Source organism: Peromyscus californicus, unplaced genomic scaffold (genome assembly GCF_007827085.1).
Source record: "Peromyscus californicus insignis strain IS unplaced genomic scaffold, ASM782708v3 Scaffold_9__1_contigs__length_137607984, whole genome shotgun sequence".
Taxonomy (NCBI): domain Eukaryota; kingdom Metazoa; phylum Chordata; class Mammalia; order Rodentia; family Cricetidae; genus Peromyscus; species Peromyscus californicus.
The window spans coordinates 116161442-116187229 of NW_026294617.1; the positions used below are offsets into that span (position 1 = coordinate 116161442).

The window sequence follows — 25788 nt, forward strand, 5'->3', positions numbered from 1 at the left end:
TCTTATCGCCTTTTGCTCCCACCCAGCCCTCCATCTTCTTCCCAGTAAGGGTCCCCTCCTACTTTCATGTTTATTTGTTTTTGTTTTTTGTAAGTCACTGTGTTTAATTACAGTAGTCTTCATGGACATGGGTAGGGGGGCTGTTTATTTGTACTTAAGCAAAGGCAATTTACCAGTGGGCCAAGCTACTGATGAGTATAACTCTCCTCCTCCTGCCCCCAGCAACCATTCCCTGCCTTTAGCTCCTTAGGGAGGAGTGGGCCTCATAAGCTCTTCCCTAGTCCCTGCTGGGACACTGACACCCCAGTGTGGTACTTACTGGTCCAGTGCAGGAAATCATAGCTGCAGTAACAGTTTTATGAAGTCTGAAAGGACCAAGACTTCTGGATCTGTGTTTTCCTAGATTTCAATCTAATGAGTCCCAAATTATATTAGTTTGCTTTCTACTGCTGGGATAAGACATGTGGACGAAAGCAGCTTGAGGAGGGGAAGGCTTGTTCGGCTTTCAGGTTAGAGTCCCTCATCCGGGGAAGCCAAGACAGGAACTCAGGGTGGGAACCTGGAGGCAGGGACTGAAGCAGGGACCATGGAGAAGTGCTGTTACTGTCTGACTCCTTATGACTTGCTTAGCCGGCCTTCTTACACAACCCAGGACCACCTGCCCAGGGGCGGCATTACCCTCAGTGAACTGGGCCCTCCCACATTAATATTAAACAAGAAAATACCCCATGGACTCACCTATGGGATAGTATAATAGAAGCATTTTCTCAATTGAAGTTCCCTCTTCCCAGATAACCCTGTCTTGTGTCAAGTTGGGGGAAAAAATCTAACCAAGACACATCTTTCTTTGGTCTGTACTTGGTTGCCTTGCTCTAGATTAACATAGATATTACAGATAATTTCACCATTGAGTACATAATAGATGTTGAGCACCATTCAAAGTCTATACATGTGTTAACTGTGTATTAACTATAATCCTCATCAAAACACTGTCAAATCTGTGTGTGTGATTTGGTGTGTGAAAGACCAAATGTACTGGACAATTGAGATAAATCTTATTTGAGCAAATAGTAATAAGGAAAACATTTGTTAACAAGGACACCTCGAAGAACAGGAAGGAGCTTACAGTTTTATGATGGCAGATAAATAAAGGAGGAGGAAGAAGGATAGAGACATCTCATGATGTGGGAAAAGTGGGTTCATGATATCAATGGTGGCATTCTCATCAGTGGTGATCTGAATGAGAATGTCCCCCACATGCTCATGTGTTTGAAATCTCGGTCAGGTGGAAGTGCTGTTTGGCGAGGTTTCAGATGTATGGCCCTGGTGGAGTTTGTCCCTGGAGGTGGGCTTTGCCTCAAGCCATTCCCAGTTGCTCTCTCTGCTTCATGATTTTAAGGTAAAAGACGTGTGAGCCTAAGCTTCCTGTTCCTGCTACTAGCTGCTACGCTTCCCTCCCATGACAGACTCTTAGCCCTCAGGAACCGTAAGCCCAAATAAACTCTGTCTTCTATAAGTTGGTGTTTTCTCAAACAGTAGAAAAGGAACAAATACACTGCTTCAGGTATGCAAGCTGTGACAACCAAGGTGGACAAGAATCAGTGTTTACTGGGGCTCCCCCTGAGGCCAGTGTCTTCTGATTCCGTTGTCTCACAGACTCAAAGAAGGAAATTCATGGACAGTGGTAAGATGAGTTTAGACAAGAATTTATAGGTTTATAGGTAAAAAGAAAGAAGATAAAGCAACAAATGCTCTCAACCACTGAGTCATCTCCCTAGACCCAACTTAAAAGTTCTTAAGAGGCCATCCAATGACACATTTTTGGTGTTAACAATGACACACCACCAAGATCAAAACAATAAGAAAACTAAGATTGCCTTCTGAGAAATCTACTCTAAGTGGCTTAAAGCAAAACAAGACAAGAACTCTAAATCTAAACCAACCACCCAAACAAGTAGATATCAAAGGAACAGTGTCCACTTAGGCTAGAGGTTATTCTCAAAGCATTAAATAGAAAACTGGCTATTTCCTTAACTTGCTGACTTTGTGAGAATAAATGTGTGGGCGATGCAGAACTGCAGAGTTTGTGAGCACCCTAAACTCCAGCTGGACTGCCCTGTGTGCAATCTCATGAAGCTGGTCTGGAGTGTGCTGTTCAATAAGTAAAACTCTAAGCAGCACTATTATTCTTCACTTAGAGAGATTATATAAATGAAAAAAAATCAGTTCTATTTGGAGTAGAGAAAATGGAAAGGCTAAATGAAAAGTTGCTAATATTCATTGAGGCATTGTCAGGCAGAGAATGCAGACTGATAAAAATGGCCTGGGAAGGTGAGAGCTCCCAGCCTCAGCCCGAGGCCATTAACCGTGTGAATTGTATAACTAATGTTCCTATTCTAATTCAGTGCTTATTAAGCAATACTGTAATTCTAATTTGGCTTCCTGTGGCTGTCAGGGAAACAAATCTGGGATGTCTCCAGAATGTATTGTCTGTACTAACCATGACAAAATTGAGCTGCACCCATGCAGTTAGCTATTTCTTTTCAGATATTAACTATTCTACCTTGGAAACTCAGAGACTGAAAAATAAAGCAGTAACTTGGCAAAATTATATTTCAGGAATATATCTCAGATTTTAGGGAGGAGATGGGAGTTAAGAAATAAACACATGACAGTGCTCAGGCAAATAAGATAAATAAGATTAGATTTTCTAGTCTGGAGGACCTAAATTAGGAGTGTGTAGAGCTATGAGAACGTGGACTTGAAGAGGAATATTTCTCTGCACTCTTGTTAGTAATAAGTATTGTTTTTGAAACCTGCTAATTTTATAGCTGAGCAATATTATTTCTTTATTTAGGATTTAACACATCTTATTACTGATGAAGTTGGGGAATTGTTTGGCTAGTCCTTATGTTTAATCATTGATTGACATTTTATTTGATCTTCTTCTTCTACTTATTTTTATGTGGTGCTGGGGGTTTAACATAATGTTGCCCATGGAAAGAATGTATTTCACAATGAGCTGCAGCTTAGTCCCTTGTTTGATTTTTTTGAATTGAATTATTTTTTTCATAGATGTTTTTGGCCCTTAAATTTAAAGAAATTCAAACTATTGAGAATAACCAGTAGTGGCGATGAGAGCATTTAAACATTGCAAAGCTGAAGGGAACCCACTGAAATGCAAAGCAATCGTATTTCACTTTAACGGAATGCATTAACATTGCTTTGACCTTCAGCTCTGATTTACAGAAAGCTGCCTGGGAGACAGAATTTACTGACTCAACATAGACCAAAGGACTTGTGCGCTCAGAGTAAAAAAAAAAAAAAAAAAAACTAAAAATCTAAGGAGTTGAAATTCTCTCAAATTGAATCAGTTTTAAGATTTTTGTTTGTATGTTTTTACAACTATTAAATGAAAGTAGGAAAACCATCTATAATCAATCCACTGCAATATTTTTCTTCCTTGTGTTTATTTATTGCATAATAAGCAAAGATAATAGCAATAAATGACTTTTTCTTAAAAAAAAATAAAAGAAAATTAAAATGCCCATAATTCCATCCACCTTATTTTAATTTTTAAAATCTTGGGTCTTTGTGCTTGTGTAGTTCATATACCTGATAACCTGCATAACATCTGGAAATCCACTTAATGGATATCTTCTCTCTCAAGTGTCTACTTCTTCGAAGCTGTGGGATTTTCTGAAGCAGTAATCGCTGCTATTCCATTAACACTAAAGTGGTATGATGAACAGTTTCTTTCCACGGACCAAAGATTTTTATCACCCGAATTTAAATTTGAAAGATGTACACATAACCTCTTCTAATCACATTACAAATCACTTTGCCCTTAGCAATTTCTTTTTTCCCATTGCTTTCAAACACTTATTAGTATGAAAGTAATGATGTATCCAGTGTAACATTTTGGAAGAGCCTAGAATCAGGTCTGGGCTTTTATCTCAGTCCCATAACTTTTAAGTCCCACATTCACAGCAATCCTGGTGAACTTTAGTTTTGCCTTCTTTTTGATTGATTGATTGGTTGGTTGGTTGATTAATTGATTGATTTATCTGACACAGGGTTTCTCTATGTAGCCCTAGCTGTCTTGGAACTTGCTCTGTAGACCAGGCTGGCCTTGAACTCATAGATCCACCTGCCTCTGCCTCCCAAGTACTGAGATTAAAGGCATGAGCCACCACTGTTGTACCCAGAGTCCTCCAAAGACCACCAAGAGACGGAATCCGATGCAAAAGCAGAGTCTTTTTTCTATTATGAGTTAACTCAGGACTCTCCGTCCATCTGATGCAGCAGCAGAGCAGGAGAGACCCAGATTCAGCAATGGGGGAGGGTTTTTAAAGCAAAGAGGCTTGGGGGTCTACAGACTGCATAGGAACAGACTCAGGATTAGATTATGTGAGTGGCAATCATGTTAGTAACTTTTAGTTGACTAAGGTTAGTTGGGGTTACAGTTATCCACTTTGGGGCTGACCTGGACAAGTCCCAGGCTTTGTCCTTGAGCTGCCATGGAGGCTGGCTGGCCTAACATGTACTGACTGTGGAGGCTGACTCAGTGACCCAGGCTCTGTCTTTGAGCTGCTATGGAGGCTGGCTGGCCTACCACAGTCACATTGACCCATGCATGTAGCTCTAAATTGGTGAGGGGTCCTAGACAGTAAACAACTGGCTGAACTTTGAGCAGTCAGAGTACGTGCAGAAAGGGAGCTACTGCAAGGGCTATGTCTTTTGTTCATGGCCCTCCCAGAAACTGCTTGTTCAAGTCTCAGGAAACTGAAATTGAGGCCTGATCTCAGAGAAGACTGAGCAGTCTGTTATGGTGTCTGCTCGGTCCTTTCACTATCACCTGGCTAGTTTTGTCTTCTACAAATAGAAAAGTTATATGTTTTTTTCTATGGATTAGACAGTGACAAATCACATTTTATGAGTTCAGCAAATGTTGTTTTGTTTTTTTTTTTTTTTTTGGTTTTTCGAGACAGGGTTTCTCTGTGTAGCTTTGCACCTTTCCTGGATCTCGCGCTGTAGCCCAGGCTGGCCTCGAACTCACAGAGATCCGCCTGCCTCTGCCTCCCGAGTGCTGCGATTAAAGGCGTGCGCCACCACCGCCCGGCTAAATGTTAAGTTTTTTAATCTGTGAGTTGTTTTTTAATACATTGTTTCTTTTTTTTTTTTTGGTTTTTCGAGACAGGGTTTCTCTGTGTAGCTTTGCGCCTCTCCTGGAACTCACTTGGTAGCCCAGGCTGGCCTCGAACTCACAGAGATCCGCCTGGCTCTGCCTCCCGAGTGCTGGGATTAAAGGCGTGCGCCACCACCGCCCGGCCATTGTTTCTTGATATTGACCTGTGAATTGACCTTGGATGCCAAAAGATTAATATAGAAAAATTCATACACAGTTTAGCTTTCCTGAGCACTTATGAAATGACTATCATCAATATCCAAAATGTTTTTACCTTCTTATTTTTCTAGTACTGCCTCCATCTCCTGGGATTGCATGACCAACTGCAAAGACCAGAAGATAAAAGAAGAAAAAACAAGTGAGAGAGAGAGAGAGAGAGAGAGAGAGAGAGAGAGAGAGAGAGAGAGAGAGAGAGAGAGTGAGAGAGTGTAAAGGCTTTGTAATAAGCAAAGAGTAGTTTTTAAAATTATAAAAATTCTTCAGAACTATCAGTGCATTACTAATCATCTCTAAGCTTTCTTAGTCTTCTCATTTGTGTGCGTTGCTGCTTTCTAGCTCTGTGATGTCTCCACATTGGATATAGCTCGAAGAAGTCTGGAGCTATATTTATTATTGCCCATCTCATAAAAACCACAGCTCTCACCTTCTAGGGAATAGGAGATAGTTTGTTCTGGAACCGTTTTGAGTTAGCATGGCCTGGGAACAGAGGTTTACGTTACCCTAAATTCCATGTCCCAATGTGGAAGCAGTTTCATGAAGTTTTTATAGTTTTATAGAACAACACCAACAAAATCATAAATCAAAGCAAGTTTAAAATACATTGGTGGGTACTTTAGAGAGGCAGAAACATCAAGATAGGGGCAACTTTTATTTAGGCCTCAAATGTTATTTGACATTGTTAGCTCTTGGTTGGCGAAAACTAGTGTTTTGTTAACAGCTTCTTCTTCTTCTCCTTCTTCTTCTCCTTCTCCTTCTTCTTGTGTTTTCGAGATAGGGTTTCTCTGTGTTGTTTGGTGCCTGTCCTGGTTCTTGCTCTGTAGACCAGGCTGGCCTCGAACTCATAGAGATGCGCCTGGCTCTGCTTCCCGAGTGCTGGGATTAAAGGCATGAGCCACCACTGCCCAACAAGTTAACAGCTTCTAAGAGGCTTTATATTTACTATCATGAAGTGTTAGTTCAGATGCAGAGTGGGGCAAGGAATGGCTCTTCCAAAAGGCTCAAACTAGCCCAAGATAAGTAATTAACCTGTAAACCTACAAAAGTCCAATCTCCCCACAGTACTGAAATTCTGATCGGTCCATCCATCTCTGGAGTCACAGAAACTCCTTCCAGGGGTTGTTTTGTTGTTGTTGTTCACAGCCAGACAACAGCCTCTTTTCAGGAATTTTCATTCCTGGAGGGATGAGAAAGAACATCCAATATTGTTTGCAAACAAGGTTACAGCAGTCTGTGGATTTGGTTCTTATTGCTGCTAGTGAAGCAGGTGCCTTTGCTGAAAAGTGTTGACTCTTGGCTCCATAAGGGAACTGTCTTAGTTAGGGTTACTATCGCTGTTATGAAACACCATAACCAAAGCAACCTGAGGAAGAACAGGTTTGTTACGCTTATGCTTCTTCTTCACTGTTCATCATCAAGGAAGTCAGGACAGAAACTTAAACATGGCAGGGACCTGGAGGCAGGAGCTGATGCAGAGGCCGTGGAGGGGTGCTGATCACTGGCTTGCTCCTCCTGCCTTGGTTGGCCTGCTTTCTTATAGAACCCAGGACCACCAACCCAGGGATGGCGCCATCCCCAATGTGCTGGGCTTTCCCACATCAGTCAGTAATTAAGAAAATTCCCTACAACCAGATTTTATAGAGGCACTTTCTTAATTGAGTTTCCTTCCTCTCGGATGATTTTAGCATATGTCAAGTTGGCATAAAACTAAGCCAGCACAGGAACAAAAAGCAGAATGAAAACCTGGCATCTCCACTTTCACTTTTCAGTCTCCTCTACTTTGGTTGAAGGCGCGGGGATCAGTCATCGTCCTAACTGCAGTCACCTTGTGTTACTGACATCTCCCTCTGGCCTCCTCTCAGCTATCCAATCCTTGTGAACTCTGTCAAGAAGAAGTCAGAGGAGACACATAAAATGTACGGTAGATTATAGGGTGGGACACTCTCTAAGGGGTTATTATAAAGTGGGACAGTTAAGGGATCAGAGTGGGCAATAGCCAGGGAGACCATTGTGAAGCCAAACACATGACCAGGAATAAAGTCCCATAGTTTCAGTTCTTCAGTTTACAAACTGGTGACTATGAAGGAGTTCACTCATAATGACTTTAAACCAGCTAATATCTGATTTGCTAACTCTCTTATGCTTGGATTCCCAACAAAACAAGCCATGGAGAACAGCATATCCTGGACAAGGATCATTATTTTTGGAGGTAAGGCTGTGCCCTGAGGAGAAGAGATCACTTTGTAGGAATTAGATTGATTCACTCAATTGATGACAGTGACAAAAAGCTTTAGCAGAGTCGACCACCTTGTAGAACAGAAGGATCACAGTGGCCAACCAGACCAGACCTTGACCCACTGTCATGAGTGCACCATGTTAGAAACACAGACTGACATGTTTGTGTGTAACTGATTTTTCTTTGGGGTGCCGGCTCACAAAAAAACACACAGAGAAAAAAAACATACACAAAGACTTATTATTAACTATGAAAGCACAGCCTATAACCTAGGCTTGTCCCGCTAGCTTATATAACTTAAATTAACCCATTTATATTAATCTATACTTTGCCTCGTGGCTTTTTACCTGTCTTCCACCTTGGACCTCCTGTTTGCTCTCTGTGTCCATGTCCCCTTTTGGTGTCTCTCCTGCATCTAAATTCATCTCCTCTTCCTCTCTCTCTCTGCCTGGAAGTCCCACCTAACCTCTTCTTGCCTAGGTATTGGCCATTCAGCTCTTTATTAAACCAATCAGAAGTTGCCTTGGCAAAGACACATCTTCACAGTGTACAAAAAGGTTATTCCACAATATTTGTGTCTTTCCCCAATGTCAGAATTGATTGGATAACAAATTCAAAAGGTGCATTAGTCTTCTTGACAGTTTGCCAAGTACTCCTGATTTCCCATAGTAGATGGCCAAGGGAAACTATCTTAACTGCTAATACTAACTCTTAGATCACATATAACATACATTACATATTAAATATATGTAGGTTACAAAATGGAGGACTAGAGAGGCCACACAGAGTTCAAGGAGTTTTAAAGAGGCCCAACTAGAGGCAAACAGAAATCTGAGAGCGACGCGAAGAAAACCTTTGAGAAAGTAGCACAATGAATCTGGGAAGAGGTCAGCTGAAGGCACTGTTGCAGTCAAGCCACAGCATTAGAGTTGAATCAAGACTAGGGCCAAGCAGAGATGAGAAGCAAGGTGCAGGGCTGTGCTGATTATAAAGGCAAAGGCAGGGCAAGACTCATATGGATGAATGGGTTGACAGAACAGTCATTTAAATAGGTTGTATCAACAGTAGGCATCAAGCTCAGCTGAAGCCCCTTGGGCAGCTGACAGTTCTCTGTCTGTCTGTCCCTTGGCTTGCATGCCAGGTAGATGACAAGTTTTGGTTTTCCTTGTATGATTTTTAATAAGCTTATATGGTCCTAATTTACTTTGACAAATCTGTATGGTGGCATCCTTTTTTCTTTTAGGAATAAGTTATTTATTGTTCTGGGTCTCATGGGTGGTACAGATGGTGTTAGTTGCGTTCATACTTAGGATGCAAAGTCATCTTGCTTTTGCATTTTCGCTCAAAATGGAGTCAAATGTTTCTTGTAAGGTGGAGTCTATAGGACAAGGCACGGCCTGAAACAAAGTGTCTGCTTAGAGCACAACACAGCTTGATTTCAACAGCTTCTTCTCACTAATGTCATTAATATCCTACAGCTAGTTCTTTCAGGGTTGAAATGTTTGCTTCCTTTGGTCTCCACCGTAATTCTCAGTTTTAGTCTGCAGGGTTCCTGAAGAACTCGACTCAGCTGTCTATCAGAAGCCACTGAGACAGGAGTCCAAGGAAGTCTCTGACTATTGAGAAATTGAGACATCCTTCTGCAATGAAAATGTGAAAAATCTATTAGCAGACATTGATGTAATCAGCTGGTGCTAGAGTTTTCCTGCCTGGCCCACAGTCAGGACAAATCTCTCTCACCCGCCAGTCCCAAGCCGCTCAAACCCGATCAAGTAAACACAGAGACTTATATTGGTTACAAACTGTATGGCCGTGGCAGGCTTCTTGCTAACTGTTCTTACAGCTTAAATTAATCCATTTCTATAAATCTATACCTTGCCACGTGGCTTGTGGCTTACCGGTACTTTACATCTTCCTTATCCTGATGGCTGCTGGCAGTGTCTCCCCCACCCAGCTTCCTGTTCTCTCCATTCTCCTCTCTGTTAGTCCCGCCTATACTTCCTGCCTGGCCACTGCCAATCAGCGATTTATTCATTGACCAATCAGCAACACATTTGACATACAGACCATCCCACAGCAATCAGCTAGGAGACAAACTATTCTACGGATAAAGAACAGGGCAATTTTACCATGTGGAAACCTGACAGATACTACTTGCATTGAATGTTCAAACTTATCACCAGAATGGGGCAAATAGATGCCAGGCACTTCCAACTAGAGACATGAATAATACAAGAGCACTTTACACATCATTTTCCCCTCAAATGCACAATCTGTATTAGTATCATAAAGAAACACAGGATGACTCTAAAATGAGAACCTTAATATAAAATGCTATGGGCATAGTTTAAGAAATATCAGTGTTATGAAGGACTAATGTATTGTTCCAGGTCAAAGGAGAAAAAATAGACATGAAAAATCATAGAGTGACCCTTAGCACTGTAGCTCAGTGCTAAGACATTTCCTAGCACATGGAAGGCTCTTGGTTCAAACTCCAGCACTCTAGAGAGAGTGATTGATCCTCAGTGAATGAAAATAAGGACATGACCACTCCTAGGTGTGGTTAAGGAGAAGGTTTTTATTGTAGATATGAGGGAGAGAACAGCCAGAGGCATTTGGAAAAGTCCAGAGTAGAAAGAGAATGAAGCAGACTGAACATGGCCAGCAGACTGAACTGGGCCGTGAAAGGAGAGAGAGAAGGGAGAGTGAGAGAGGAAGAGAAGAGAGAGGGACAAGAGAGGAGACCAGGAGAGAGGAAAGAACCCCCAGAACGAGGACGAAGAGAGCGTCTGGCCAAAATGGCTGGATTATATAAGAACCAGAAGTTGGGGGAAAGGAAGTAAAGCTCAGGGGATGGAAAGGTTTAGGGACTGGAGTGTGTGTGTGTGTGTGTGTGTGTGTGTGTGTGTGTGTGTGTGTGAGCATGTGTGCGAGTGTGTGAGTGAAGTACTGAGAGGAGCCATTTGTTCCTGGTTTCTTTAGGACCTAACAGTCAGACCATGGTTTGTTTTTGTCATAAAACAAACAAACAAACAAAAAATTGGAACAATTGATAAAAGAGAATATTAAGTGATAATGTCCAGAGTTAAGCTTCCTCATTTTTGTCATTTTAGTTTGGTTACATAAGTGAATTCCCTTGCTAAGAAACATATTACAGGCGGTGGTGTCACACGCCTTTAATGCCAGCACTTAGGAGGCAGAGAAAGGCAGATCTTTGTGAGTTCAAGGCCAGCCGGGTCTATAGAGCGAGATCCAGGAAAGGCGCAAAGCTACACAGAGAAACCCTGTCTCAAAAAACCAAAAAAAAAAAAAAAAAGAAAGAAAGAAAGAAATTTTTGCCAGGCGGTGAACGACTTTAATTCCAGCACTCGGGAGGCAGAGTCAGGCAGATCTCAGCGAGTCTGAGGCCAGCCTGGGCTACAGAGTGAGTTCCAGGACAGGCTCCAAAGCTACACAGAGAAACCCTGTCTCGAAAAACCAAAAACAAACAAACAAACATATTAAATTAAGGAGATAGAGGCAGGGGTGTTGGTGGTGGTGGTCAGGTATTCAAGGACAGCCTTGAGTGCACTATGAATTCAGGGCCAGTGTGGGCTACATAAGATCCTGTCTCAAAACAAATTAACCAAAACCAAAACCACAAAACCATCACTACCACCAGTCACCCCAATAAGACTCCCAAAACAAAGCAAAACAACAACCACAACAACACTAAAATAAATAAAAAACAATGGAAGGTACATAAAGGGACTGATGGATGAGGGAATGAAGGAGGCAGCATGTTTGAGGTCTTGGGTTTGATCCAGGGGAATGATGTCTATCTGTACCATTCTCTCAAATGGTTGGCTGACCAATCAACACCTTCTTCTTCTTCTTTTTATCATTAGCTATGTTAATCTATTCAATGGAGTGTAATGAAAACCTCTTGACTGAACAGAAATTCTGTTATTTATGTGTCCATCTACAAATAGATTCTGTGAAAAAACACAATTTAACTCTTTGGGTACAATCTTATTTACTCAACATTTAAACTTTTGTGAGATTGATAATCCAGCCTACCTCTATTTTAGATTCAAAAGCCATTTTATAGTAAAAACAAACTAGATTCATTGCTATTTATGATTAATCTGTTTCTTGAGCTATGTTACACCTGTAACCTTAACTACAAATGGTTCTACACTGCCTGTTCCAGGAAATGGCAACCATACTGTTATTTCAAATGGTTATTATGACTATTTTGTTATGACCAACTTTTTATGACCAATTTGCTATGGCCATGCTGCTATGACCACCTTGTTGTGATTACCTTGTTATGAGTACCTTGTTGTGACTACCTTGTTGTTATGACCACCTTGCAATGGTGAGAGCCTAAGTTGCAGTTTAAGTTTTAATTACTATGCCTTAGAGATCCATGAAACAAAAATTCCTCTGATCTGCAAGCACCTTGCCCAAGGACAGGTAATTCTTGGATTGTTGGAGGCTATTGTTTATGTGAAATAACAAGCCACATGTTTTCACTCTGCTAAACAAGTTTGATTGACCCATCTGCACTGAATAGGCTTGATCACATGTGGGTGGAAGGTACATAGGCAGGAAATACATTTTGCTCCTGATTGGACCTGGTGGGAAATGCAGAGAATTATGGATTTTCCTTCTTAAGCCCTTGAAAAACTTGATTGAGGCCATTTCCTGGGAACCCAGGTGTAGACTTGGCCAGAGCCCATCTACCTGGCCAGTATTTAATAAAGCTTGATTCAAATTTGGCTTTAAACTATCATAGTGGTCTTATTCTTAACTGACTAGTGGGATTAACACAACCATGTCTTTGTTTTGGCAAGTTGTTATGACCACTTTGTTATGCTTACATCCTGCTTCTGTAACCCTGCCTACTTGCCTGCCAAGTCTCCCATTTGGAAAGCTCTACTCCTGAACTATAAAAAAACCCTTATCTTCCCCTTGTCCAGTGCTGATATCTTGAACACTACCTTAGAAAGAGACAGCCCATGTATATGAATAAAAAAGCTTGCGTTAATTTGGCCATGATGATTTGGGTTGGTGTTCTTTCTCCTCACATGTGTGGGATTAACAAGATCACAAACTTTAGCACTCTGCACTGACAACTGGATAAATTGCTGTTTTACTTACAGCTGCATTTGAGTTCTGTGGATCTGCCATTTCTTGGACACAACAGCTATTTTGATTCTGTAATACCACGTTTTAGGAAACCTCTTCAGTATTGTTCTGCTCTGTAATTACTTCTTTTGAGTTTAGGCACCCTGCTGTTCTATTATTCCCCTGTGCCTACATTTGCAAATCTCCTTTGTGATAAACATCTGCACTTATCCTTACTTCCTCCTTCCTGTCTCAGAAGATGAAGTATCCCTCCTACTGTTCAAGCCTCCACAGTTTGGCTTCTGCCAGTCCCACCCTCTTCACCTACAGACTGAAATGATTGTTCCTGAGATAAAACAATGCATTAAATTCTCCAAATGCACTGGGGCCTTCTAAAATACTCTTTCTACTCATCTCTCCTGTACTTCCTCTCACTACAGAAGCACGTCTCAAAATTCTCTTCTTACAGTTCTTAGCTTAGTTATTTTAACTCTAATCACATATGCCCACAGACCTAACCAAATTTATTATTGTGTTTCACAGGCTCCTCCAGTTTTTTTTTTATTTAAAAATTTTTTTGATTCATTTTACATACCAACCACAGACTCTCCCTCTCATCCCTCCTCTCACTCCCCACTCCCTGCTCCTCATCTTCCCTTCTGGCCCACCCTGCATCCCCTTCTCCAAAAGGGTAAGTCCTCCCACTAGGGGGTGGACAGCAAAGCCTGGTACATTCAGTTGAGGTAGGATCAAGCCTTTCCCCCCTACATCAAGGTTGAGCAAAGTATACTACCATAGGTAATGGGCTCCAGAAAGCCAGCTCATGCACCTGGGATGGATCCTGATCTCACTTCCAGGAGCCCCTCAAACAGACCCAGCTACACAACTGTCTCACTTATGCAGAGGGTCTACCTGTCCCATATATGTTCCACAGATGTTGGTCTAAAGATTGTGAATTCCTATGAACTTGGTTCAGTTGTCTCTGTACATTTCCCCATCATGATCTTGACTCCCCTTGCTCATATAGTCCCTTTTCCCTCTCTTATACTGGGCTCCTGGGGCTCAACCTGGTGTTTGGTTGTGGATCTCTGCATCTGCTTCCATCAGTTACTGGATGAAGGCTCTATGATGACAGGGTATTCACCAATCTGATTACCAGGGTAGGCCAGCTCAAGCTATTATTGCTAGTAGTCTAATCTGGGGTCATCCTTGTGGATTCCTGGGAATTTCCCTAGTACCAGGTTTCTTACTTACCCCATAATGTCTTTCTCTATCAAGATATCCCTTTCATCTCTCTCTCACTCTGTCCCTCCCCCAGCTTGACCATCCCGTTCCCTTCCCTCATGTTCTCACCCCCCATCCCCTTCCCTCTATTGCCCTCTTCATCCCCAGTTTATTCATGGAGATCTGTTCTGCTTCTCCTTCCCAAGGTGTTCCATGCATCCCTCTTAGGGTCCTCCTTGTTAGCTAGCTTCTCTGGAGCTGTGGGTTGTAGTCTGAGTATCCTTTGCTTTACATCTAGTATCCACTTATGAGTGTTTGTCTTTCTGAGTCTGCATTACCTCACTCAGGGTGATATTTTCTAGTTCCATCCATTTGCCTGCAAATTTCATGATGTCATTGTTTTTCACAGCTGAGTAATACTCTATTGTGTACATGTACCACATTTTCTTTATTCTTTGGTTGAGGGGCATCTAGGTTGTTTCCAGGTTCTGGCTATTATGAATAATGCTGCTATGAACATAGTTTAGCAAGTGTCCTTGTGGTATGATTGAGCATCCCTTGGGCATATGACCAAGAGTGGTATCTGTAGCCAGACATTTCTCCAGTATTGCCTGGCTCGCAGTTGGGATGAATTTATCCCACCTGTGTCCTGCAGCCACTTGGTCCCAAGTAAACACACAGAGGCTCATATTACTTACAAACTGCATGGGCTATGGATCAGCCTTCTTACTAGCTAGCTCTTATAACTTAACTCTACCCATTTCTATTAATCTATATGTTGCCACATGGCTGTAGCGTTACCAGTCTGTGGGCATCTTGCTGCTCCTTGGGTGGTGGGTTGGAATCTCTCTTGACTCCACCCTTCTTCATCTTGTCTTCAGTTTGGATGTACCACCTAACCTTATCTGGCCCTGCCATAGGCAAATGCAGCTTTGTTTATCAACCAATCTGCCATAGGCCAATGCAACTTTATTTATCAACCAATCAGAGCAACACATATTCACAGTGTACAGAAAGACATCCCATAGCAGGTATCCTTGGGTCCTGAGGTAGATTGAATCCCGCTTTTTCTGAGAAGTCACCATATTGATTTCCAAAGTGGCTGTGGAAATTTGCACTCCCACCAACAGTGGAAGAGTGTTCCCCTTGCTCTACATCCTCTCCAACATAAGCTGTCATCAATGTTTTTGATCTTTGCCCTTCTGACAGGTGTAAGATGCTGTCCTACAACTGGGGCTGCAACAGGTGGGGGTATGGGGGCAAGGGTTGTGCCCCTGGGCTTAAAGCCTAGAGGCTGGGGTGATCGGCTAGGAGAACAATGACTCATCTCTTGGTCCAATCAGAGCCTGTGGAGTCTGTGTTTCAGGGAGCAGCTGTGGTCTTGGTGAGTGGGTGGATTTGGGGGTGGTAGTGATGGAGTGAGGTTTGTAGGTTACAAGGTCCAATGTGTGTGTGTGTGTGGTCGTCAGGTCTGCCTGCAGAAGTCTTGCCTGCTGGCCTGCAACTGGGGCTGCAATGGGTGTGAGTATCAGCTCCTTAAGTTTTGCCTGCAAATCTTTAATCTTGTTTTTGTCTGTAAGCACATCTACTCACTCATTTTGAGTTACCAGTAACATGATTTTTTTTTTTTTTTTTTTTTTTTTTTTTTCGAGACAGGGTTTCTCTGTGTAGCTTTGCGCCTTTCCTGGGACTCACTTGGTAGCCCAGGCTGGCCTCGAACTCACAGAGATCTGCCTGGCTCTGCCTCCCGAGTGCTGGGATTAAAGGAGTGCGCCACCACCGCCCAGCTCAGTAACATGATTTTAATAAGTCTTGATGCTCACTTCCAAACTGCCATGAGTTCTACTAAAACACAGATTATGACTTGTATTCTGATTGATAGAGCTGTCTAGAAAATTCCCAAATTCCAAAACATTTGGCAATGTTTTAAGGTTTTACCTATAAAAACAAAACATTGCTTTTATTGAATGAACTTCAAATTTACAACTATGTGCACTAATATTAAATAGAAATTCTTTATATTATCACAGAGGTATCATTTATATAATCTTTGAATTCGTTCAGTTCAACTAGGTATGAATATTTGAAAAGGAGGAAAATTATTTACTTTCCTCTTCTTCCTTTTATTGAAAATAGTTTTTCTCATACAATATATCCTGATTACAGTTTCCTCTTTTTCTACTCCTCCCAGCTTCTCCCTTCCTCCCCTCCCATCATATATACCCCCTTTCTGATTATCATTAGAAAATGAACAGGCTTCTAAGGGAATCTAATATAATAAATATAATATAATGTAATATAATATAATATAATATAATATAATATAATATAATATAATATAATATAATATAATATAATATAATATAATGATGAAACAAAAACTAATACTTTGGAATAGGACTTAGGTATGCTATCATGTCATCTGCAAATAAAGACACTTTGACTTCTTCCTTTCCAACTTGTATCCTCTTGGTTTTCTTCAAGAAGGGTCCAGGAGTATAGGAATATAGGAGTAAGACAGGAATATAAGAATCAAAAGTTATAAGCTTAAGAGATGGAACCTGACAGCCATCAGTTCTGCCAGCAAATAGGGTTTAATTTTTAACTAAGCTTTTCTTTGTTTTACAATGGGCAGCTCTGTCAGCAACCTAAATGTTAGTTTTGTTTTTGTTTTTTTGTTTTTGTTTTGTTTTTTTTTTTTATGTGATGGCTCTCTGCATCCTTGGGGTTAGCTATCCTCAATAATCCCCAATGTTATGCCCAGATTTTGGAGACCCCCAAAAGACCACCACGGAGACCAAATACCATATATAAAAGCAAAGAGCCTTTATTTTCAAGCTCAGAGCCTAGACTCTCAGTCCCCCACAGCAGTGAGAGCAGAGAGCCCTGAGCCCAGGCAGGGTGGGGTTTTTATTATCATAGCAGAGGTTGGGGTGATGGATTTCCAGGGTTCAGGACCCTGATTGGCTGACATTTGTCTAGGGTTATAGGGAATGTTTGGAATGTCATGTATTTCCCCTTAGATGCAGTAGGGTCAGCTCATGGCTTTTTCTGAATCTGGGTGTTACCTACCGGTAAGCTGCTTGCTTAAAATTTCCAAGAACTGGGATTACAGGTGTGAGTCATTATGTCCAGCATTAACATTTATCTGTAAGTTACAGCAACCCTGACTCAAAACTGACTTAAACAGTAAATTTCTTCTGTATCATAATCCTGGTTATATGGTGAACTTCAGGGTTAATCTCTTCAGTGGCAGGTAGATTATAGGTTTGCTTCCGTTTCTAATTTATCTCTGCCCTAGGTGTTATGACCAAAAGCAGTTTTTTCTTGGCTTTGAGAGTGCTTCAGTGTTCAGGGATTATATCAATACAATCTTTTTCATCACAAGTCAGGTCTAGTCATTTAGTGCAGACACAGCAACATCCAAAGAACAAGGAGACACAATTTTATCCTAAGATATATACTCTTTTTTATTACTTCTCTTATTTTTTGATATTATAATATAATTTCATTGTCCTTAGAATTATATTTTCCCCAGAAATCCTAGCAGAATATTACAGCTGTTTGATCACTATATCATGCTTCTATTCTTTTTTTGTTTTGTTTTGTTTTTCGAGACAGGGTTTCTTTGTGTAGCTTTGTGCCTTTCCTGGAACTCACTTGGTAACCCAGGCTGGCCTCGAACTCACAGAGATTCGCCTGGCTCTGCCTCCCGAGTGCTGGGATTAAAGGCGTGCGCCACCCCCGCCTGGCAACTTCTATTCTTACCCAAAACAAATTACCACATACCAAAATTAACCAGACACAAAGTCTATATAACTCAATGAATGTCTGTACAGTTAGGATAGCCATTTGGAATGGAAGCTGTGGAGTTTCACATTGGATTTTATACTTGTGTGATTGGATTAGTCTCAGCCAGCTCTTCTTCTACTTTGGGGCTAACTGTCTCCTACAACTGATCCCAATTATCATATTCATAGCTTTTAGGGATTAGAATGAGCATCCTTGGGGTGGTGGATATTTTAGGCAGGCCTAACACAGCTGCAGTCAGCTTTTGCTGAACAAGTCACCACTGGCAACGGGGATGGATTATTGTAATTTTCTCAGATAATCTTCAGGGACGAAATGGAAACACTGGGGAATAAGACACACTGTTCATTATGTACCCACATCACAACACTTCTTTAAAGAAGGTTGTCTTCTGAAGAGCACTCTATGTTCTTTCTCAGTTTCCATAATACATTGTACATATTGTCTAGGATATTGAAATAAACATTATTTCAACAGGGATAAAAAAGAGACTTTAATGTTAAACTTGCCTTTGAGAGCAAAGTTCCATTTCCCCGCGCTATTGGGGTAAATGATCTTAAAGAAAAAAGTAGTTATCGTGTTGAGTTGATGGATGGAGCAGCAGTACAATGGCTACTACATCACAGGTCTTTGTGTAAAACTTAGAGAATTCTGGCAGCTTCAGAGAGAATTTTGGTGCAGCTGTTGTAGGTGTTATCTTAGGTGTTTGGGAACAGCTTTCTACAAGGAATCTGTCTACTTAGCATGGCTATTGAGCAGTCACCATAGACTCATCAACTTTCAATGGCCTCTAGCACGACTGTAGGATTCCTCTGAAGTCTCCCACCTTCTCTCCCCCTCTGTCTGCCATCATGCTCGGTTTAGTGGGCAGGGATTAAGGGCAGTCTGTCCTTTTATTGATATCTAGTGTGGCTTCAAAAATCTAGCTCATAAGGCACTGTAATTGTTCCCATTCCCATCTTCATAGGTGACCTTTCAGAATCTGTGTTCTTTGTGCAAGATGATGACTTTCCTCAGAACAAGGAGGGCTTATCAAGAGGCAAGAATATCTAAGTGGGGACTTTCCCTCGCAGAGCCTTACAAGCAAGGACCTAGCACTGTTGACTGCCCCATCTGACAGTGTTCACAAATAACCGTTAGGAAGGACCATGTCAGGAGCTAGAGGAGTGGCAGGGTTGGTTCAGGTGAGGTATACGGTCTCCTTATTTGGTTGATGGATTGCTTCATGTCCCAAAATGGTGGTTAAACCTTCTGAACTACAAATAATTCCAAAAACTGAAGTGATAGTGAACACATTAGACAGATCTGGGACTTTTGCTACAAATATGATATTTAAGACAAATTAAAGGTCAAATGGATGTGAAATCTAGTCGACCTCTATCATTTCCCATTATTTATGCACTATTTCTTTTTAATTTTTAAATATGAGAAAATTTAGGTCACATTTGGGTATAATTATCTTAAGCAGTGAGTCAAAAATAATTCATACTTTTAGGCTCTTACTCCTAATACCTCATTTTAAGCATTTATCAAGGGAGTCACTATCCCATTTTATTACATTAGAGTCTTACGATATGTCAATATTATAAAAATGTATATTTGATATAAATTAATGGTCAATAAACTTTTATGTCTTAAAGAGAAATATCTATTTTCTTTGGATTATTTAAATTATTAATTCAGTTTAGAATTGCCACTTTCATATTCAGGAATAAACATATAAAACACGGGGTATATGAAATACATTGTCAATAACTTTAAAAAATTTAACTTACCATATTATTTTTATTTTTTTAAATTAAAAATTAGATTTATTTTATTTTTATGTGTATGAGTGTCTTGCCTACATATTTTTCTATATACCAAGTGTATACATGGTGCCTGCAGAGGTCAGAAGAGGGTGTCAAACCTTCTGCCAAGGAGTTATGGATGGTCGTGATTTGCCATATGGAAGCTGGGAACTGAACTTGAGTTCTCTGCAAGAAGAGCAAGTGCTCTTAATCACTGAACAATCTCTCCAGCCCCTAGTTTTTAAAAAAATACATTAAAAATTATTATTGTTACCAGATAAACATAAGTGCCATGAAAACAATATGAACACATGTTTCAGAACCATATTCTCTGTATTGCCTTGTCAATTTCTCCATCCTTTGATCATGTCTAGTTGGAAAATCTCTGTAGCAGAGAAATATTATCTCCTGTTAGCCTGACCCAAACCAACAGCTTTGTTGACTTTGTTTAAGAATGAATCTTTTCTGCATCTTTTAAGTGAGGTTCAGGTACTCATCAAAACCAGTATTTGACCACCCACACATTCACTTGTTCACAAAGCCACACCTGGATGTGAGACTCTGCAAGTGTCTGAAGATGAAGTTGGTGGACTGCACCATCGCCTTCTGCACCTTCTGGCCCTGGCCATGGTAAGCCAGTGTGGAAATCACAGAGACCACATGAACGGGCACGCTGCTTCAGAAAGCTTTTTCTGTTGTTCTTTTTGAGACAGGGTCTTATGTGTCCTTTGGCTTCGATAGCTTACAAAAATGTTATATAAATTTCAATTGCTTAGATGTAAGTATAAATCTACATTATTTTATATGGACTTAATAGGAGGATGAATATTTTATTAGCCTAAATTGGTGAAATTGTGCCATCTAGTGCTCTTTACTAAAAAAAATCCTTGTAGGTTTTCAAGAGTGTTTCAGTTTGTAGAATATTAAATGTTCACAATAAATCTAGAAATGTATTTGTCTGATGTCTATTGTAAATTTTGGGTATGGTTAATTTTCATGGGTGATGTTCTTTATTTGCAAGTTTTCTATGATAAAGTTTATAAAATTAAAGAAAGAAAAAATACAAGCACAAAAATGAAAACAATATCTGATGCAAGTATAAAGGGGTTTATTAATAACAAGGAAACCCGGGCTTGGTCCGCATCCAACACACTGGCTAGCCAGGTGAAGGAGGACAGCCCTGAGCTCTCAGAGTAAAGGGTTTTTAAAGGGAAAAACTGCAAGCTGCGGGTACAAGCCTTTGCATTGCAGGGTCATACTTCACTAACAGGAACATTTAGCCAAGAGAAGAACGACAGAAGACAACATACATTTGGAGACTCTCCCAGTACTATTGGAGACGTTGATGGCTTTGTTTTAGCTTCAGAACTATTTCTTGGCCAGCAGCCTACCCACCCTGAGGTGGGGGTCGCCTTGATCAGAGTCTTAGCTGGGTGTCTGTGTCTCTGGAACTTGGTTCAGCTTTTATGTGAGTATTGCTAGAAATGAAGTTTTCTTTAAAATGGAGTTTGTCTTGCTCTCTCAGCACATGGCTACCACAGCACATTTTCCGAGAGCCATTGAAGTCACTTTTGCCTGTGTTTTATAGGAGGAAAACTGTTAGTTGGTTACATTAGAAGGAAGAGGAGGAAACTGAGGACAGTGGAAAACTTTTACTTTATTGTTCTAGTAGCCAAAATTGATGGTTATAAAGCTTTGATCCTTTGTCTAGTCTTGGGTTTGTGTAAATCTGGAATTGTGTGATTACTTTTGGAAACCTAATTTTCATGGTTTTTTTTCCTTTCTTTCTTTTTTTGGTTTTTCAAGACAGGGTTTCTCTGTGTAGTTTTGGTGCCTGTCCTGGAACTCACTCTGTAGACCAGTCTGGCCTCAAACTCACAGAGATCTACCTGGCTCTGCCTCTCCAGTGCTGGGATTAAAGATGTATGCCACCACTGCCTGGCTAGTTTTCATGGTTTTTTTTTTTTTTTTTTTTTTTTTTTAACTGTTCAGCCAGGTGTGGTGGCGGCTCATGCTGCTAATCTTAGTATTCCAGATTCTCTGAGTTCCAGACCAACCTGGTCTACATAGTAAATTACAGGCCAGCCTTATCTACAAAGAGAGACTGTCTCAACAACCCCCACTCCCACAAAACCTTGAAACAAAGAAAAACCCTAACAACAACAACAAAAAACCCTAATAAACCCTAACAAAAACCAACAAACTAAAAGAAAACCCTATAGGTTGAAGCAAAACCAAGTAAACTTTGGTGCTTTATGACAGGTGTGCAGAAGCATCAACTTCCTTGTAAAATGTTGTTTTTAAATAATAAACTTTATAAAATAAAAAATGCAATTACCTAGATATATGCATAAGGCATATGTACATCATTATGCTCATTATTAGGCCTATTTGGGTTATCTAGTAGCTTTCACTTAAATAGTCATCATATGCTATTCCATTGCAGTTATTAGTTTCTTAACATTGAATTGCTATTTAACTTACGCTTTTAGAACTTGCACCAACAATTGTGGGGGTTCCCCTTTGTCTTTCTGGCCAGTTGGCCATCAGTCCATGAGGACAAAGGGGCAGAAGTGACGACAAAGATCCTTGTATGGCCCGTGAACACGATGTAGATATCCCTCTGAGAGACAGACTTCAGTGAATCAACTCAACTTTATTCCAGAGTATAGGAAATATATAGGGTTGGGGACAAACCCTAGTTTGCATTAAGTGGCACAGTCCTATCATAAAGCTTTGTATGTGGCAGTAGGGTCCTATAGCAAAGATCCTAGTACAAGTCTTAGTTACCATATGTGCAGCAGGCGAGGCTTCTAGCAGTCATGCTAAAGATAAATCAGGCATCTGACAGCTTTCAGACAAGGTCAGTCCTCTGGGCCCAGGGACATTCTCCAAGTATGTAGAGAATAGGAAGTTTCTCTGGAGAGGGAGGGAGTCCCATGTCGTAGAGCTTTGGAAAAAGCTGCCAGGCCATGAGAGAAGGACTTCAACCTCTGACTAGCCAGTGAGACCTCCCGACAAACAATTGTCTACTAATGTCTTATTAATGTCTATGGATCTATGAAATATTTTGCATACTTGTAAATGGTTTTGGTAGTAGATAATCAACACACACACCTGTTACTTTTGAGATTCGGTTGAGTTTTTCTCTACCCAGGTAAAAGACATGTTGTCAACATATTCTTTACATTATAGCTATGATAAGAAAGTATACTTCATCAAATATTTGTGAATTTTCCAAATCATACAACATAAAGTAGTTATTTCTTCTTTTGTATGGTTCAGTGTGTTAAATGTGTTCAAAGTGTTGTGCAGTGATCACCAGGAAATTTTCATCTTACACAACTTCTTTTTTTTTTTTAATTTATTTATTTATTATGTATACAGTATGCCTGCATGTAGCTGGAGTTTTCCTGCCTGGCCCACAGTCAGGATAAATCTCTTTCACCTGCCAAATCTCTCTCACCTGCCAGCTCAGACCCGACCAAGTAAACACAGAGACTTATATTGGTTACAAACTGTATGGCCGTGGCAGGCTTCTTGCTAACTGTTCTTACAGCTTAAATTAATCCATTTCCATTAATCTATACCTTGCCACATGGCTCGTGGCTTACCGGCATCTTCACATGCTGTTTGTCATCGTGGCGGCTGGCAGTGTCTCTCTGACTCAGCCTTCTACTTCCCAGCTTTATTCTCCTCCTTGTCCCGCCTACACTTCCTGCCTAGCCAATGGCCAATCAGTGTTTTATTTATTGACTAATTAGCAACACATTTGCCATACAGAACATCCCACAGCACCTGCAGGCCAGAAGAGAGCACCAGATCTCATTACAGATGGTTGTGAGCCACCATGTGGTTGCTGGGAATTGAACTCAGAACCTTTGGAAGAGTAGCCAGATAGCTCAGTAACCTCTGAGCCATCTCTCCAGCCCCCCTTATACAACTTCTTAACCCTTACATAATTCTCAGTTTTACCTTCTCTCAGCCCTGGCAACCATCATTACACTTTCCTGTTTCCATGGACTTGAGTAGTATAGATATTTCATGTAAGTGATACCACATGCCTTTTTGAAAATGGCTTACTCACTCAACATGGTCAAGATTCAACTAAGATTTCCTTCCTAATAGTATTTAATATGTGTAGATGAATTTCTAAAGTCTTATTAAATAAGAAACACAGAGCCAAATACAGGGGTGCAAGCCATAGAGGTCAGAGCAATAGCCGCCAACTAACCTTAGCTTACCACCTCGCGGTAGCTTCCCAAGAGAACCTCTTCCTTTCTAACCTGCACCTTTATTGCCTTCCTGTTCTGCCTTCTCATTGGCTCTAAGCCCAGCCACATCACTTCCTCATCACTGCCTGTCTATACAGGCCTCCAGGTCTCTCTCGTTGGTACTGGGATTAAAGGTGCGTGTCACCACCTTGGCTGTGTCCTTGAACACACAGAGACTCTGCCAGCCATGTGATTGGACTAAGGGCATGGGCTACCACCACCTGACGGCTGTTTATAGCTATGACCTCTGATCTCCAGGCAAACTTTATTTATTAACATACAAGTAAAATCACATTTCAGCACAAATAAAATATCACAGATATGACTATTTTTAAATGGATTATAATCAGAGGATTTATTTAATCAGTGAGAACCGTAAACTGATTGAATATGCTCTACATGTGCAACAGAAAGGAACAGGTACTTATATTTACAAACAGTCCTTCAGGAAGTCAGAGATCAGGCTGTTGTATTTGCTTTGATTTCAAATCCAGTTTCCACAGGGCACTAGAAGAACCAGCAGTTGCTATTTCTCCCAGCAGATGACTTGCTACAAATGTTGATTTTAGTCAAAGTCAGCAAGAGAAATATTGCATCTGCATTTTCTAAGAAACTCTGACTCTACAAACGTCACTTAACTAATTTCTTCATATCTTAGATATCCCCCTCATGATCCTAAACCTTTCCATCTGCCTGTCCACGTTGTTCCCATTTGGGGGCACATGTGGCTGTGCCTCCAGTTAGTGTTTACTTCATGAGGCTTTAAATTTTTGACTTCAGTCTCCCGTGAATTGGGTGGGATTTGACTATTTCCCCAAGCATCCCAGACCATCTGTCTGCATTCCTGCACCTCACTTAATCCCATCTAGTTTAACTCTGGCTGGATCCTTGTTTTGTCACATTTGTTCCAACAAAATAATGACATCATCTCACAGCTCCAACTGCTCTTTTCCTGTTTTGTCCCTTCCAACCAAAATTTCACACATTAAATTTTAATGAATAACATGTAAACATTTCCCTTGTTTTACAAATAATGCAAAAATGTGTAAAATATATAGTCTCTTCTCTTCTCTCCACTTAGGCTAATTTGTACTAATAGCCTAGCATGCACCCATTCATATTTTCCACATGCATGTACATACATTTGACATGTATATATAGGTTTTAGGATTTCTTGGCTTTCAAAATTGTGCCAAATATTTTTGAATCTTTTTCCTCAACACTATCTCATGGGAATTAGGCTTATTAATGGGAATGCTAAGTGTTTAAAATGCCTACATGGTGTCTGAGTTGATTCCTTCCCTGTATTAAGAGGCATTTTTCTTATTCATTTGTAACATTTTGGATGAACAGAAATAAAACTTAGCCTTACATACTTAGGCATTCTATTTTGTGCTATAGCATTAAAATAGTTTAAATTACATTTTGCTTATTTATTGTATGTGTGTATATGTATATGAGCACATGCATATGTGCCATGATATGCATGTGGAAGTCAAAAACCTTGTAGGTCTTGGTTCTCTTCTAGCATGTGAGTCTCAGGGGCCAAACTCAGACTGTCAAGCTTTGTGGCAACCTCCTTCTCACTGGTCTACTACAGCATTTTAGTGGGAGACATATATTTCACAGAGAGCTATCCAAAACAGTAAAAATTCACAATTCTATCATATAGAACTACAAAATTGTAAACTTCTTGCATTCTTTCAGAAAAGAGTTTATCATTTTTATATTTGAAAATTTGTTGAGTTAAAAAAAAATGTCATTTCACTGTGACCTTGTTATAAATGTCCTCATCACTAGTAAAAGGAATGCGTATTTCTGGAATGTTTCACCTTGTTATTCTATTCTATTCCTATTTTTATTATGTTCCATGTTATATTTGATTCCATTTGTGATAATTCTTAAGATTGTATGATGGATACAGTTTGGGTATGATAT

At 40.5% G+C, this 25788-nt stretch overlaps 1 pseudogene; it reads right to left on the reverse strand.

The window, feature by feature from the left end:
* Positions 1-19946: 19946 nt before the first annotated feature.
* Positions 19947-23574, reverse strand: LOC128106699 (small nuclear ribonucleoprotein E-like; annotated as a pseudogene).
* Between the last annotated feature and the right edge of the window lie 2214 nt (positions 23575-25788).